This window comes from Phyllostomus hastatus, unplaced genomic scaffold (assembly GCF_019186645.2).
Source record: "Phyllostomus hastatus isolate PE091 unplaced genomic scaffold, TTU_PhHast_1.1 phas_contig_150, whole genome shotgun sequence".
NCBI classification, from domain to species: Eukaryota; Metazoa; Chordata; class Mammalia; order Chiroptera; family Phyllostomidae; genus Phyllostomus; species Phyllostomus hastatus.
In genome coordinates, this window is record NW_025333611.1 from 2,098,584 (window position 1) to 2,107,228 (window position 8,645).

Consider the following 8,645-nt stretch of genomic DNA (forward strand, 5'->3'; position numbering starts at 1 on the left):
GTCTCCCTGGTGACAGGAAGTTCTGTGGGACGGCACCTCAGCGACCCCCGGAGCCCAGGGGCACGCTCGGGAGCCGTGCTGCGGTGGCTTGCGTGTCTCCGTGTCCCGGTCTGGACGGAGCCTGAGCTTCTTCCTGGGAGCCGTCGGGGTTAGGAGCGGCGAGGCCCACCGGTGCCTCCTGTCCCCTCACTGCAGGAGGGAAGGCGGGGCTGAGAGGGACCAGGGCTCCCAAGGTCACACAGCCCCAGGGCCAGCACCGGCCCTGCAGCCCAGCTCCTGTGCTCCGAGCTCACGGCCAACACGGGTCTCCCTCCGCAGCGGTCTGTGGGACCTCCGGGAGCGGATGGTAGCCGGAGGCAGGTAAGGCCAGCCCTGCCCACACGGCCTCCTGCCTGACCTGGCCTCCCTCACGGTCACCCCGACCTCCACCCGCACCCCAGCCGAGCCAGGACACCCCTGTCTGTCCCAGGTGCCAGCCACACCACCCCCTCCACCCCCCACCTCCATCCCCCAAAACGTCCCTAGTGGCTTTGCCCCCCCAGCCCTGACCTCCAGTGGCCCCTCTTCCCGGGGGTCCACGGGCACCCAGGGTCCAGGCCTGCCCTCGACCTTCAAGCAGGTCTTGGCCGTGGACCCGGCACGGCAGGGCCCAGAGGAGACCCCCGAAAGGAAACAGAAGCCTAGAAATGGACTTTTTTTTCTCCCAGAGCAAAAGAAGTTGAATAAGAAATAAGTTGCTATTTTTACTGCCAGCATCCAGTTGTTATGGTGACCGAGGGCCTCCCTCCCGCACCGGAGTCAGGGTTGGGTCTGTGTGTGTGTGTGCAGGAGGAGGCAGGTCGGCGCCAGGGCAGCGGGGGGCGGGCCTCGGGCTCCCCCACCCCCACCAGGGGGCCTTCACGAGGGGGGTGCGCCTGGTCTGCCCCAGGCCCAGAAGTCCTCTCCTCTGCTCCCCGCTGAACCTCCGGCCCCGGTGGGTGGTCCCCGAGGACGGTTCCCTTCGGTGCAGGCGGCCTCCTGCCCGCTGTAGGGTCTCAGGCTCCGCCCCGCCTTGTCACGGAAGCCCGCCCACCACTCCTGGGAGCGGCTGACAGTCCTCTCCAGAGGGCACCGGGGGTGCCCCCGCCACAGTGACAGCTCACGGGCAGGGCAGCAGCTCTGCCCCTCACCATCCCGGGGCCAGAGCCCAGCTGGTCGCCTTCCCTCCTTCGTGGCGCTCCTCCTCTGGCCCCCCCACCCCACCCAAGGTGGCAGCGGCGTCACCTGCCCGGCCAGACCGGGCTGGACAGTGGCTGCAGGCTCTAAAGGGGTCTTCCCAGGACTCAAGGCCTGGCTCCAGCACAGCCCAGCTCTGTCCCCGAGGCCCAGGGGTGGCGTCATGCTCGGGCCTCGGTGTCCTCGCCCGTAAAGCAGGGCTGACGGTGCCTACAGTGCAGGATGACCGAAGGAGCAGAGGTGGCCTGGGCCCGACGTGACGTCATCTCCGAGAGCGTGTTTCGCCTCGAACCCCCTTTGTGGCTCTGCATGGGGGGGCATCGCTGTTCCTCATTCACAGACGAGGAGACGGAGGTGCGCCCGGCCTGCGTGCGACTCAGCTGGGCCGGCACTCCAGCCCTGGTCTGTGCGGCCCTGCGCCCACCCCCACACTCCTGAGCAGACAGGGATGGAGCCTGGCAGGGTCCCCGGCTCTGTGGAGGGGCTGGGTGGGAGCAGGACGGTGGGGTGGGGCCCTCCCCGCGGCCCCGGGTTCCCTCCCTATCCCCGGAGCCCTGTCCACACCACATCAGCAGCCTCCTCCCCACGAGGCCCCCCCCCCCCCCGCCGCTCTGTGTCCCTGGGACCCAGGGCAGCCTCTGACCCAACTCTCTCCCCCGTCCCTCTCGGTGACTTGCATCCCACAGAGCCACCCCCTCCCCGGAGCCTGCCGGAGTGGACGGTCGAGAACCCTCCATCATCCCGTCCACTTCTGGGGACTCGGCCGCTCCCTCCACGCCCCCATGGAGGCTGCCGTCTGTCCTCCTCCTTGAGGGCGGCCCGGGTCGGTGTCACTGCGGGCTTGGGGCGGACACTGCGGCCCAGCGCATGCATGGCTGCACTCTGCAGGCGACTGAAGGGTCTTGAAGGGTCCTCTCAACCCCGGGTCGCGATGTCCTTCTCGGTGCCCAGGGAGACACTCGACGGTGTAATGAACCCAGCGCCGGAGGGGAGGGAACCGAGGCTGGGCGAGGCTGGCGGACTCCCTCAAGGGCACGGGCTAACACGCAGGAGCCCAGGTTCACAGCCACTGCAAGCCGCGGCATCCACCGTCACGAGGGTGAAGGTTCCCGGCCCACCCACCTCCGAACAGCCACGTGGGCGTGAAACCAGGATGAATCCATGCCTCCTGCTCCTCCTTCTGTTTTTAATTTCATGGCGCGTGTTTTCCTCGTCCGTTCCTTCTCCGTTTCAGCCACGCGCTCCAGCTCCAGAGCTCCCGTGCGGTTCTTCGTTGTGCGTCCGCGTCTCCGCTGAGCTCCTTCTCTGTTCCGTCATCACGGCGTACGTTTCTCTCAGCTCTCGGCGCATCTGCAACCCCTGCTTCCAGCCCTCGTCTGCTGGCGGCAACATCTGGGCCCCTGTGGTGCGATTTCTGTTGATTATTATTTTCTTCTTGTAACAGGCCGCACTTTCCCATTTCTGTGCAAGTCTGGTGACTTTCCTATTGGGTGCTGGCATTGTAAGCGGCACAGCGTGGAGACGGAGTGTTGGGGTGCTTCTCGGAAGGGGGTTGGGTTTGGGTGTGTTGGCAGGACGTCCCCCTCTGTGGCTCGTTTCCTCCCGTAGTCGTCACTCCCCGGAAAACGTTCTGGCTCTTCTGTCAGCCCCGCACTCTGACCTCTAACGCGCCCAACCGGAGCGGGTGCACGACCTGGAGAGGGCCCGCAGGCACGGGGCCGCGAACTTGTAAACGTCACTGTCTTTGGAGACTCCTTTCCTTTCCTGTTCGCTCCTGTCACTCTGCAGCGCCTTCAAAGAACGCCCGAGTCTGTAACCTACGCTCAGATCTCATCTACACGTGCACGTGTGTGTAGCTATAGAAGTGGTTTATATGCATCTCAGATCGTATGGCATAGCCATGTCAGAGTCCGTGTCACATGCGTGTGTGCGTGACGGCTGCAGCGTTAGTCCCACCTCTGTCCCCTATCGTCACCAACAGCTGGACTCCAGTCCTCCTTTCTTTTTTAAGATTTTGTTTATTTATTTTTAGACAGAGGGGAAGGGAGGGAGAAAGGAAGGGAGGGAAACATCAATGTGTGGTTGCCTCTCACGTGGCCCCCACTGGGGACCAGCCTGCAACCCAGGCATGTGCCCTGACAGGTAATTGAACCAGCGACCCTCTGGTTCGCAGCCTGTGCTCAATCCACTGAGCCACACCAGCCAGGGCCCCGTCCCCCATTCTTGTTCAGCCTACTGTGTGCTGGGCTCTGGACCTGAAGGAACAGGCCTCGTCCAGGCCCTGCTCAGCCAGGGAAGCCGTGGGGGACCCTTCCTCCTCCCAGGCCCCACCCTCCCCAGCCAGCTTCAGGTCTTTCTGGGAGGAAAGAAGCATTCCCCAGGATCAAGCTCGTCCCTTGTCACAGGCTGGGGTCCTGGGACGCAGGCTCTGAGGTGAGATTAGCGTGAGGACACGTATTGAGGGGCTGTCACAGCAGAGGCAGGGGGTGGGGGCAGGGACAAGCAGCGGCAGAGGCTGGGCTGCTGGGTTCTGGACAGCAGCCTCAGCACATCGGAGGGGGGGAGTTCTGAAGCTGGGGAGACCCCTCAGAGGTTCCTCCAGGGGCGAGTGAGTTGGGCCTCGACGTCCCCACCCATCCGTCAGCGGTTCAGCTACAGGAACAGGGCTCAGGGTGGGCACGGCGGTCCTCTGGGGGGTCAACAGCCTGGAAGGGCACCCCTCATTCCCGACGATTGGGACCTTAACTGCTCTGAGCTCCCCGCAGCCTCTCCCTGGACCCCCTTTCCTCTCTTCCCAGCCTCCCCCCTCCTCCACACAGAAGGCCCTTCTCCCCTCTGCCCCCCTCCTGCCTTGGCTAAGGTGGCAGAGGTGAGAACAGGAGGCAAACCGGATGAGGGGTACGGGGCCAGATCCTGGGGCTTTCGGTTCTTGTCTTCCAGACACGTCTCATCTCAGCCCTGGGGGTCCCCGTCCAGCCCTGTCGGAGGAGAGACTGGTGTCACCTCCTTCAGATCAAAACAGTCTCCTTTCCTAAGAGGACCTGGGGCGGGAGCAACCTTAGAGGATGCAGCCAGATTCAAATCCAGACTCCCCACCGACCTCGGGGCTGAGGGCCAGACAGGACGGAACGAGCAAACAAAACAGGAGCGAAGGGAGGAACCCCAGGCAGACGGCATCGGTGAGAGCCAGAGTGGCCACAGGACAGTCGGCAGGGGATGAGGCGACGTGCCCACCTGGGGAGAACCCTCCAGGTCCGCATTTCAAATTTCGCATGAGACAAAGGCAAAAACAGTGTTCATCACAAACCAGTGTGATGCAGTAAGTAGATACCGAAACTTTTGCCTTTGTCCCGAACGCGTAAGAAACACAGAATGTGAAGTTTACCTAGACAGGCACTGATAAGCTGTGCTCATCACTTATGACGTCGGAGCAAATGGTGCTGAATTTCTGCCGACTCGGGGGGCACAGGAGCCCAGGCCCGGCCCCGCCTCTAACCGGCGTGTGATCTCCAACCGCTCACGCTCTCTTGGCCTCATTTCTTACTTCTAAAATGGAAAGTACTCCAGCCCAGAAGGTTGTGAAGTTCAACTGTAACAGTGCCAAAATAAGAACAACCGGGTAATCACACTCCACCAGCTCTGACGACAAGCCCCTCTCTGCTAGGGCCTCTCTGACAAGGCCAGCCCCCTGCCCGGCCTGGCCGGGTCTGCCCACTTCCCTACCAGCCGGTTCCTGGACATCCCTGATCCCAGGCTCCCCAAGATGGGAGCCTAAAGCTCAGGATGCGGCTGGGCGGGTCCCCTTGGTTCCAATGTGCTGGGCCTTGCTGCCCTCTTGTGGCCAGCAGTGGAATCATCACACGTTGACAAATCGTTGACCATCGGGAGTTGGCTCTGACCCGGTGGAGAAGGGCGACGGGTCCACAACAGGGGCGGGAAGGGAGGTTTTCCCATTTGCATCCGAGGAGCTCCATCCCAGCCCAGACCTGCAACATAACATAGGCAAGGGGAGGGGCAGATGCTACGCGTCTTTGATGTGGGAAAGAGAGAGGGCGGGGGAGCTGGAAGAACAAGGGAGTGGAGCAGGTGGTGGAGGGGAGGCGGCCCCGGGTGAGTCGGAAAGGTGGGCAGAGGTTGCACAGAATGGCCCTTGGGTTTTGCCGGGAGGTGCGGTGGGCAGAGTGTCCACATCCCATTGCCTTTGAGGGTTCCTCCTGGGAGCGGTGCTTCCCAGAGGTTGGAAGGGGCCGAGAGTGGAATTGTGGGAGCCAGAGGGAAGCCTTGTCCCTCCCCTACATTATTACAGAGGAGGGTGCCCGGGGCACCGACGGGAGTGGCGCGGCGGAAGTGGTTGGTGTCTCACTGTGTTTTGGAAGTAGAACCTGCGCTGTTCACGGAGCGTGTGGAGACAGGAAAATGCAAACGGACGATGGCCAGGCCACGGGTCAGGACAGAACCCACGACCTGCGGCAGCCGGCCAGCACGCCAAACAAGCGCTCCTGTAGCCGCCGGCCCCAAAGGTCGGACTCGATCAATACCTGGCAGCCTCCCGCGTTGCTGTGCTGCTCCCTGCTCAGGACCGTCCAGGGAGAGCCGAATACGCCCCCCCCCAACTGGCCACGTGGTGAGGTCCCACCTCCAACCGGTCCCACTTCCAGCTGACCCACCTGGAGCTTCGCCAGGCCCCTGCCTCCCGCCAGGGGCCCCTGAAGCCCTGTTTCTCTCCCTAGGAAGCTTCCCCTTCCCCCGCCTGAGTCTGTCCAGGCGCAGGCGAGGGCGGGCCACTCCCTCGCTCTAGCAGGGGCCGACAGAGAGCCTCTGCCTGTCCTCACTGGGTGGTCTCGGTCAGCCCCGCAGGCGTGAGAGACGGGGAGGGACACTGACTGAGGTGGCGAAGGCTGAGGAAGGCGAGGTTCGGGGGAAACCATGCACCTGCTGCGGGTTTTCGAGTCAGAGGGGCCTGTGAAAGTGCCGTGCGGAGCCCCCTGTCGGGGGAAGAGTTGGCTCCAACGTTTCGGAGGTCAGGGGAGAGGTCTGGACAGAAGGAAGGAATCTGGGGGTCAAAAATACGACAGTACGAGAGAAGGTACAACGTTCGCTGAGACAGTGCACAAGTGGAAGGGTGCTGGACGCCCATCCACCGGGAAACACTGGTTGTGTTGTGGGGGGAGAGGGAGACGGCGGGGCCCGGTGCAGCTGGCGGAGAACGAGGTGCAATCTGCAGCGGCCCGGAAACGCCCCCAGGGCACCTTCGTTCAGTGGAAAGAAGGAGTGTTTTTGGGAGGTTCTCGCCCCACTGTTCCGGAAGTGCCTCCTCCCGTCCATTCAACCTTCACTGCGTTCTCATGAGATCGGTTATTCCAGTCCTTGTTATCACCGAGGAAGCGGATGCTCAGGGAGCCTGGGTGACCTGCCGACGGACACCTACCTGGTGAGAATCTGACTTCGGGGTTGGCCGTGCCCTGACCCCTGACCTCTCTCCTCGTGCCTCACCTCCGGCACCGTGCACCCCACCACCCCTTCGCTGCAGCCCTTGGGTCCCTCCTCGTGTCTTTAGGAATGTGCCCGTGGGAGGGTCGCTCCTCTCTGGATGCCGCACAGAGGAAGAATATCCGAGGAATGTCTTAAGTGCGTACCGACAATGGCTCTGCTCCAGCGTGAAAAGGAGGAGGGGAAGCTCTTGCCTGGGACTCGCCTCAGGCCTGTCACCTGGAGCAATTCTGAAGCGATGACAGAAACTCCCGAGCATTCTTCCGCACCGCATGCCACCAGGAATGTCCTCACGGTGAACTGGGACACAGGGCGCCCGACTGAGTCACACACACGTCAAGCTCCCTGGCACACATCCAGCATCCTCTCCGACAACGTTGTCTGTGGTTCCCGATAAAACTGAGATAATAGAGCAGGGAGACAAAAGTGGGTGGGCAGAAGCCCTCAGCTCCGGCCCTTGGCAGCCACCACAAACGGAGGCCCAGAGTTCAAGGCTTTGGGCACCAAGTTCCCGTTATCCCAGGTAATGGGAACACAGAGTGAGCAACACAGACCAAAGCCTCCCTTCGTGGAGCTTGTGTTCTAGTTGGAAGGGGACATTCCATGGGCTATTGGAAGGTGTGACAAGAGCTATATAGACAATAAAGCAGGGAAAGGGATAGGAAATCGAGAGAGCATGGTGGTTACCATTTTTAACGGGGTTATCAGATGTCCCTGCCAATTCTCTTCTAACCCAGAAATGTACGTGAAGGTGAGGGAAGCCTGACAACAGGTTCATGCCCTTGGAATTCACCTCCTAATCACGCGCCCTGTTACTCAGATGGGCAGTAGAATAGCCTACCGAAGACTCAGTTAGGGCATCAGCTGAGACACCACAGCCTGGGAGGTCGGGGCGCCTTTCTGTAACACAGGCAGTGCACGCCTGCCAACTGGGAACGGCAGTGTTACATCCGACAGTCCACTTAAGAAATGTCTTTCCATCCACATAACCGTAGCTGAGACTCTAGCACCCGAAGAGTTCCCAAGGAACAGAGTCATAGTTCCGGTGCCTTGAAACTCAGTCTACCCTGGGGCTATTTTGAGCTTTCATTTGTTGAACCCTTGGAGTGAGAAGGAGTTACTAACCTAGATGGAGTAATCCATTCAGATGAACCAGAGGAAATTGGGTGGCTTTTCAAAATAAAGTCAAGGAGTGTGTTTAGAACCCAGGGGATTCAGTCGGGCACTGCTTTATGTGTCTTTGCTCCATAATAACAGTCCATAGAAAATGTGCTGCCCTGGCTGGTGTGGCTCAGTGGATTGAGTGTCCGCCTGCGAACCGAAAGGTCATGGGTTCAATTCCCGGTCAGGGCACACACCTGGGTTGCAGGCCAGGTCCCTGCTTGGGGGCATGTGAGAGACAGCCAGCTGATGTTTCTCTCTCACACTCATGTGTCTCTCCCTCTCTTTCTCCCCGCCCCTTCCCCTCTCTCTACAAGTAAGCAGAATAATAAAGTCTTAAAAAAAAAAATCCTGCATCAACTGGTTAACGACAGAACCACTAAGACATGGCCCCTGCCCTGTATCTTGAGTTCAGTGGTTGGCTACCTGGCCACTTGCCTATGTGCATTTATACGTTTACATCTGACCACGCATATCCTTCTGCCTGCACAGTCCCTGCCCCTTAAGTCCGGGATAAGCGACTTCATTATGTGCTCTTACTGTACACCGCTTAGTAGTTGTGTTTAAGTACACACACACACACACACACACACACACACTCTGTACGCTCTCCGAGGGAAAGAAGGCGCTTCCTAAATATTATCGAACGAATGAATGCATGTGAGGCGGAGCCCTCTCCTAGCGACGCAGAAAGCCTGGACCCTGGAGAAACGCCCGTTCTCGGATCTAACACCCGGCGAACGGGTTAGTATGTCTCAGCCTCAGTTCTCAACTCCGTG

The 8,645-nt window shown here is 60.7% G+C and overlaps 1 long non-coding RNA gene across 1 annotated transcript; it reads left to right on the plus strand.

Annotated features, from left to right (window-relative positions):
• The first annotated feature begins 154 nt into the window (after positions 1–154).
• LOC123809796 lies at positions 155–8,049 on the plus strand. The gene is made up of 5 exons (XR_006784097.1): positions 155–360; positions 2,450–2,538; positions 2,660–2,716; positions 4,156–6,646; positions 6,773–8,049. It is a non-coding gene; the product is annotated as an uncharacterized LOC123809796 (long non-coding RNA).
• The last annotated feature ends 596 nt before the right edge of the window (positions 8,050–8,645 follow it).